We start from the raw sequence: 6,630 nt of genomic DNA, 5'->3' as shown, positions 1-6,630 counted from the left end.
TGTAAAATATCAGCTCCCCTAATGTGGTCTAAACCTGTGATAGTAAAGGTTTAATAATTGTATAGAATAACTTTTATAGTTCACAGAGAGTAGAACACGCAGAAAATCAAGGAATGTTCTCTGAATATCAATGATTTTGGAAAAGACGTGAAATTCATGCACAATAATTGTTGCAGTTCAAAAAAAATACTCTCTCTTATTACTAATGAAAATATGAAATGCATAAACAATTCGTTAAAAGTTTGACTTCATATATTCGATATCATCATCTATTTGAACACGTACAATGCAATTAAATTAAACAACTAAATAGACAAAAATTATTTCATGATATAAAATGACGATGACTATAGTTTTATACACAATTAAATAAAAAACCCGAATGTTTTAGCATTTACACATATAGGCAATCATTTTTGAGATATTAAAAATAATAGAAATAACGAAAATATAGATCCCTCTTTAAGATAACAGCAATGTGCGTATAAACAATGTCAAAAAAAAAAAATATTTTCTGTTAACAATTCGTACAATAACTAAACATACAATAACAGGCGCATTTAAATAGTACGTTCACACGAATTTTGGAAAGATACGCATAAATGATAATGAAGCGCGAGCACTGCTACACTATTCAGATTCTCGAACGATTTTCAAAAAATCCAGTCATGCCAAAAAACCATTATAAAAGGCATGTTTGTTTGTTTAGATGCATATCACAGCTGAACATGGCGAAAAAGATACGTATTTTTTTGGTTCATGAAAACAACAATCAAGAACTTTTTCTTATATTATTTAAATAATAGATATCAGTTGTTTTTTTAGCATGTACTAATTTTGATTTGTTTGAATCAAAAGTATTTTTATTTACCTTTCAAATCATGAATACGTATAAAAAAATGAAACGATAATTTTTTTGACAGCAAGGATTAATGATAATGCATTAATTATGGCTTGTACTTTAAGTATATATATATAAACCGGTAGAGTTTTGAATCGGCTTTCTGTTATTTTTTATTATTTATTACATGTGTGGATTAACTTTACTCATTTTGGATTTTATATATATATATATATATATATATATATATATATATATATATATATATATATATATATATATATATATATATATATATTTGTAGCACATAAGAATAAAAACGGTCCTTATATGTTGCAGTTCTTTTATTCTTGATGGTTTATTATATGGTAATATTGGTAATATTTGGTAATATTGACAGTGGTCCTAAAATAAACAATATAAATAATTGAAAATGATAGTCATACATCAACTGACATGATTTCATAAAAAATGTTTATGACCTCTTGCTAGTACACTTTATCATACAACATAACATCTAAGCAAGAAATAATATGAAGTATAAATAATGTAATAATAATGTACACAGTTTACAAACCTAAGTAACGAATGCTGTATTAGGGCTTCCGGTCACTGTGACTGTGACGTCAGCATATGAGGACTGTTCAATATAAATATAAGGTCTTACTTCTCAATTTATAAAAACTAAACATATTTGATAAGGAACCACTATTGTAACAAAAACGTTTCGTATCAAACAATCATTTATAACATCGGGTCACCTATTATTTTAACCTATAAACGTAGTTATACACAACTGACTAGATGTCAATATTACATCAATTCTCTGACTAGAAATAAACAACTTTCGATCTGTTAATTACACAGAACTTATAATTCCACAAAATATAGTTATAAATAGAATAATCAATCCCTTGTAACATAAGTATTTGATCTAATATGAATGCAAGACAAAAATATCATTACTTACATCTATTAGACAAAAAGGTCTTTCCCCGTCAACATCTACGATGAAAATGCCGCCAAAAGATGGCCTACTGCCTATATCGTAAATTGACCAATCAATGGACAGATTCACAAGTGTAAAAAATTAATAATATAAATTACTTACAACCGAATACTGGTATTATAACAGTTATTCAATTAGGATATAAACATAAAAATACTTTTTCATTTCCAAATTTTAACTTTTATAGAAAATATAAATGTGAATCTCGAACCCGATGTTAAATATACTTTGCCCTCTTACACATTTCCCCCCTTTTTATCATTGCTTTCCACAGCAATGAAAAGGTTGCATAAAAACATAATAAAAAAAATTTAACTAACAAAAAGTACAGGTATATATGCACAAAGCAATGAAACTATATAATTTCATCTGATTTCGTTACTACAGTACAGCTCACGAGTATCCCGACACCCACCGTGTAAAAAACACAGTGGAAAACGGTCTGTGTCGCACCGTGCACACGGTGTGACACCGTGTATGTGTATTGGAAAATTCAAGAAAAAGCACCGTGTCGCACCGTGGCCGCCCGTGTAACTCCGTGGCCACTGTGTTACTCCGTGGATATCGTTACCTGAGACGTTGATAGAAATAGCGAATGTTTGGAAATAAAGAAAGTATTGGTTAACAAGGGTTGAAACATATATATCCTTTTCATATTAAAAGAAAAAGAATGTCGACTAAAGTTGCACGGACCCAGAAAATTGTCGAGGCTGTCAACGTGAAGTTAATTTTGTGTGATCTGAAAACTCGACGTAAATGGATACCTTTTAATTCATTTGTTCTTAAATAAATTGAAATAAATTCACCAAAAATATTTAATAATCAATTAAATAAATATATAATCAAAATTCCAATCAATTTAATTCATCTTGGTTTTTTTTCTAAACACACGTGATGTTGTAACTGACGATCCTATTAAAATGTCGGGAGCTTAAACATCTTATTTCTGTTATCTGTAAACACTTTCTGATTTATTAATTAATTTACAGCCTTACTTTTAACCAATTAAAAATGAGAAATGAAAACATTTCAGATCATGTTTTTCTAAAAACATGTGCTGTTGATGTGCTGTAGTAAATAACAACCCCATATTACCGGTGACTCGAATAATTTGGACTTCAGCTATTTATGTAGCAATAAATAAACAAACAAAAAATCACTTTTATATTATAGATTATAGATAAATACATGCACAAACTCTTTTTAAATTATATTCAAGCATTGTACATGTATTAAAAATATACCCGCATATCATAAAATAATTTTCAACTTTATTTCCGTATAGCTCGTAATGGCCTCGTGATTTCACATGAAAAAATCACTCGTGCGATGTACGGAAGCTGATCAGATACACAGCATTGTCTTTCATCTTGGGTTCTATACACAACAGGTGTTATTGTCTGTCTTGTTAGGTGTCATTGGAATTTACAACTAACTGTGTGTATATTTGGACGTCTGAACAGGTGTACTCGAGATGCCGTTATTCACACCTTTCCGCGAACACCTGTTTGGTAACTCATCATAACCCGTCGTGTGTATGGTCTGAATATATATAACTTCTACTTTGTTAGTTCAATGATTTTTCCTAATCTCTAACAAACAATAAAATTGTCTGTAGATATGTACACAAACAACTACACGTAAGACTATCGGCGCGTGGATCCGGGGAACAATTCAGCAACTCTATAAATGCAGGAATTTCACAAAGTAACTTGCGATAAGAAATTATTTACCGGGTACACATACATGTATGTACAAAAAAACCTGATTGATTAAAAAGATGAATGAGATAATACCAGTAACGTTTTGCAAGCATTTATAATAAACACAACTTTATTGATGTGAAATAGCGTCGAAATTTTAACGAAAAATCTTATTACATCGTGAACTTTACAAACTTTTAGTCATTGTGTTGAAATCGTTATTAAAACCATGGATCTAAAATAAATGAATTAAATTCATACAAATAGAACTCTATAATTCAAAAAAAGTTGCACAAAAGTACACAGAGAGAGAGAGAGAGAGAGAGAGAGAGAGAGAGAGAGAGAGAGAGAGAGGGGTTTTACAACGTAGTATTCCAACCCTCATGCATGCAGTATAAGAATGAAGAAACTAAACATTTCAAACACTGAATACGTCATTGTTAAACATTTTTCTATTTTGCGGACTTAGAAAAACAATAGAACGACATTTTTTCCATAGCATGTGGTCTATCTCGCGGGCTGATTTGATTGACAGGGATAGCACGTGGACCCTGACTGCATATATTCTAACGCAATTTTAGGGAAAAGGGTTCAATATAATGGAAACTATAAATCGAACTTATTACACTGAATTACAAGTAAAATGTAGTTAAATCAAACTCATACTGGTATTCTCTCTCTCTCCTCTCTCTCTCTCTCTCTCTCTCTCTCTCTCTCTCTCTCTCTCTCTCTCTCTTATATGACGATCATTAAACAATCAAACAGTAATTATTGCAATACTGAGTAGTTTCTTGGAACACAAATAATTTCTAAACTCAAATTGCTATAAAGATAAAATAAAGAATTTTCAAGAACCGATCCACGGATTTTTAGCGCTATGAATATGTACCTTGCGGTACTACATGGACAAGTACATCACACATATGTATAAAAGAAAGAAAATTTGAAAATATATTAGATATAAAGCTGTATAATTATATTTTTTAGAGAAAGTGCATTTGTTTTCAACAACCCGTTAGATTTGTTATCGTTGAATAGAGTATAAGTGAGAAAAGATCACAGTTATGGTTCTATGCACTATTGAAACTGCCAAACTACAGTAAGTACGATTACTACTACGTTTAAAAACGGACTGTAACAAAAATTTATAGAACCGTTTATTTGAATTTTAAAAAGGAAAAGAAAGTGTTAGTGTTTTAATTGATCAAACCTTTATGTGGGCGATATCGATTTTTGATATTAACAAAAATCAACCGTGTCAATCGCATACGTCTGAAAATTGCGTGCGTAAAAATTTTATTTATTTCTATTTCTTCGTCTTTTTCTTTCATTCTCTTACGTACATCAAAAAATATTTTATTCTTTATTAACTTTATTCCTAAATCCCCCTTTTTTCACAGGTAAATACCGCGTGTTACACCGTGTTATTGTCCGTGTTGCATCGCGTTGCACCGTGTCGCACCGTGTTTTTTCTCGTTCTGTGGCCGTAACAGAGGACAATAGATCAAAGGTACCGACACTTCCACGCTCAGCGTGGACATTCAAACACGGTGGTCGGTGTTTTTGTCGGGATACTCGTGAGCTGTACTGTACATAATCACATCTGATTTTGTCTTGCCCACGAATCACTTAAAGTAGCACTTAATGTAGCACCAAGATTCACAATCGCATCACTGAGTTCCTTGAATTTTGACGGTTGGACGGAAATTTGATTGCACGGTACAGTACTTTTAGGTAAGTTGAACGGGTTGGAATGTTTTCCTGCGGTCGTTCTCTTACTTCGTCGAGGCTGTGTCACGTCTACCGTCTCTTCCTCTGAATCGTCACTGTTAGCTGCAGGTGCACATGGTTTTTCTATCCCAGCTTCTTCTTAATCCTCAGCGGTTGTGGAGTGTTCTTCTTCGTCTTGAATTTGTATGGCCTGTTCTGGAATATACTCAAGATCCGATCCTTCAGAACTGGAATATCCATCACTCGAATTCACTCTTTCACCTGTGTCTAAGATTTCTTTCCTTGTCACTTTCTTGATCGGGCCAGATCCATCTGCCAGCTGTATAGAATACACATTATCACCAAGATATTTCACAACCTTGTATGGAGTGGAACACCAGGTATCTTGAATTTTATTCCTTCCAATGGTGCGGTTTCTCGTAAGAACTCTTGTTCCAACTGGAATGAATGAAACACTGGCTTTCTTGTTTTTCTGATGATTTCGCTGCTCTGCAGATTTTTCTGTATTTGACAATGCTAACTTTGATGCTTCCAACATCTTCTTTTTATGGTCTTGAATCCAGTCATCCATAGGTAAGTTTTCAATGTCATCATCTGAGGACTTGTATAATCCAAGCATCAAGTCAATGGGAAGAATAGGTTCTCGTCCAAAAAACAAGAAATGTGGAGAGTAACCGGTCGATGAATGAACAGTGGCATTGTAAATATACACCAAGTATGGAAGATATTCAGGCCATTTCTTCTTCTTTTCCGGAGGTAATGTCCTTAGTCTATCATGCATGGTTCTATTAAATCTCTCACACTGTCCATTCCCTTCTGGATGGTAAGGTGTTGTGCGGGATTTTTCAATGTTGTAGTAATTACACAGTTCTTGAATAATGAAACTCTCAAAATTACGGCCCTGATCACTGTGAATACGTTTAGGAATTCCATAATTCACAAACCAGTCTTTAACAAGAATTTTTGCCACAGTAGTTGCTTTCTGGTCTTTACACGGTACAGCTTGAGTAAATTTAGAGAAAATGTCTGTCATGATTAACACATTCTCACGTCCATCCGATGATTTTTCTAATACAGTGAAGTCAATGGCGAGAATTTCTTGAGGTTTGTAAGCTATTAAATTACTCATTGCAGGATTAATGGCTGGAACAGGGGCTTTCCCTATTAAACACCTTTCACAAGATTTACACCATTTCTGGACATCCTGTAGCATCCTCGGCCAAAAACATCTTTTCTTCAGCAAAGAATATGTTCGCTCGACACCTTGATGACCTGCATGGTTATGAATATTTTCCAGAACTGTCTTCTTTAGGACTTCAGGAAGTAATAACTGTCTCTGTTCACCG

General features: G+C 32.9%; 1 long non-coding RNA gene across 1 annotated transcript; it reads right to left on the bottom strand.

Moving 5' to 3' along the window:
• Window positions 1-1,134: 1,134 nt before the first annotated feature.
• LOC105346518 (uncharacterized) lies at window positions 1,135-2,230 on the bottom strand. Its single transcript, XR_004601927.2, has 3 exons — window positions 1,812-2,230; window positions 1,419-1,481; window positions 1,135-1,246 (listed from the first exon to the last, which is right to left on the bottom strand). It is a non-coding gene; the product is annotated as an uncharacterized lncRNA (long non-coding RNA).
• Between the last annotated feature and the right edge of the window lie 4,400 nt (window positions 2,231-6,630).

Source organism: Magallana gigas, chromosome 1, assembly GCF_963853765.1.
Source record: "Magallana gigas chromosome 1, xbMagGiga1.1, whole genome shotgun sequence".
In the NCBI taxonomy this organism is placed as follows: Eukaryota; Metazoa; Mollusca; class Bivalvia; order Ostreida; family Ostreidae; genus Magallana; species Magallana gigas.
This window is presented reverse-complemented; position numbering and strand designations above follow the sequence as displayed.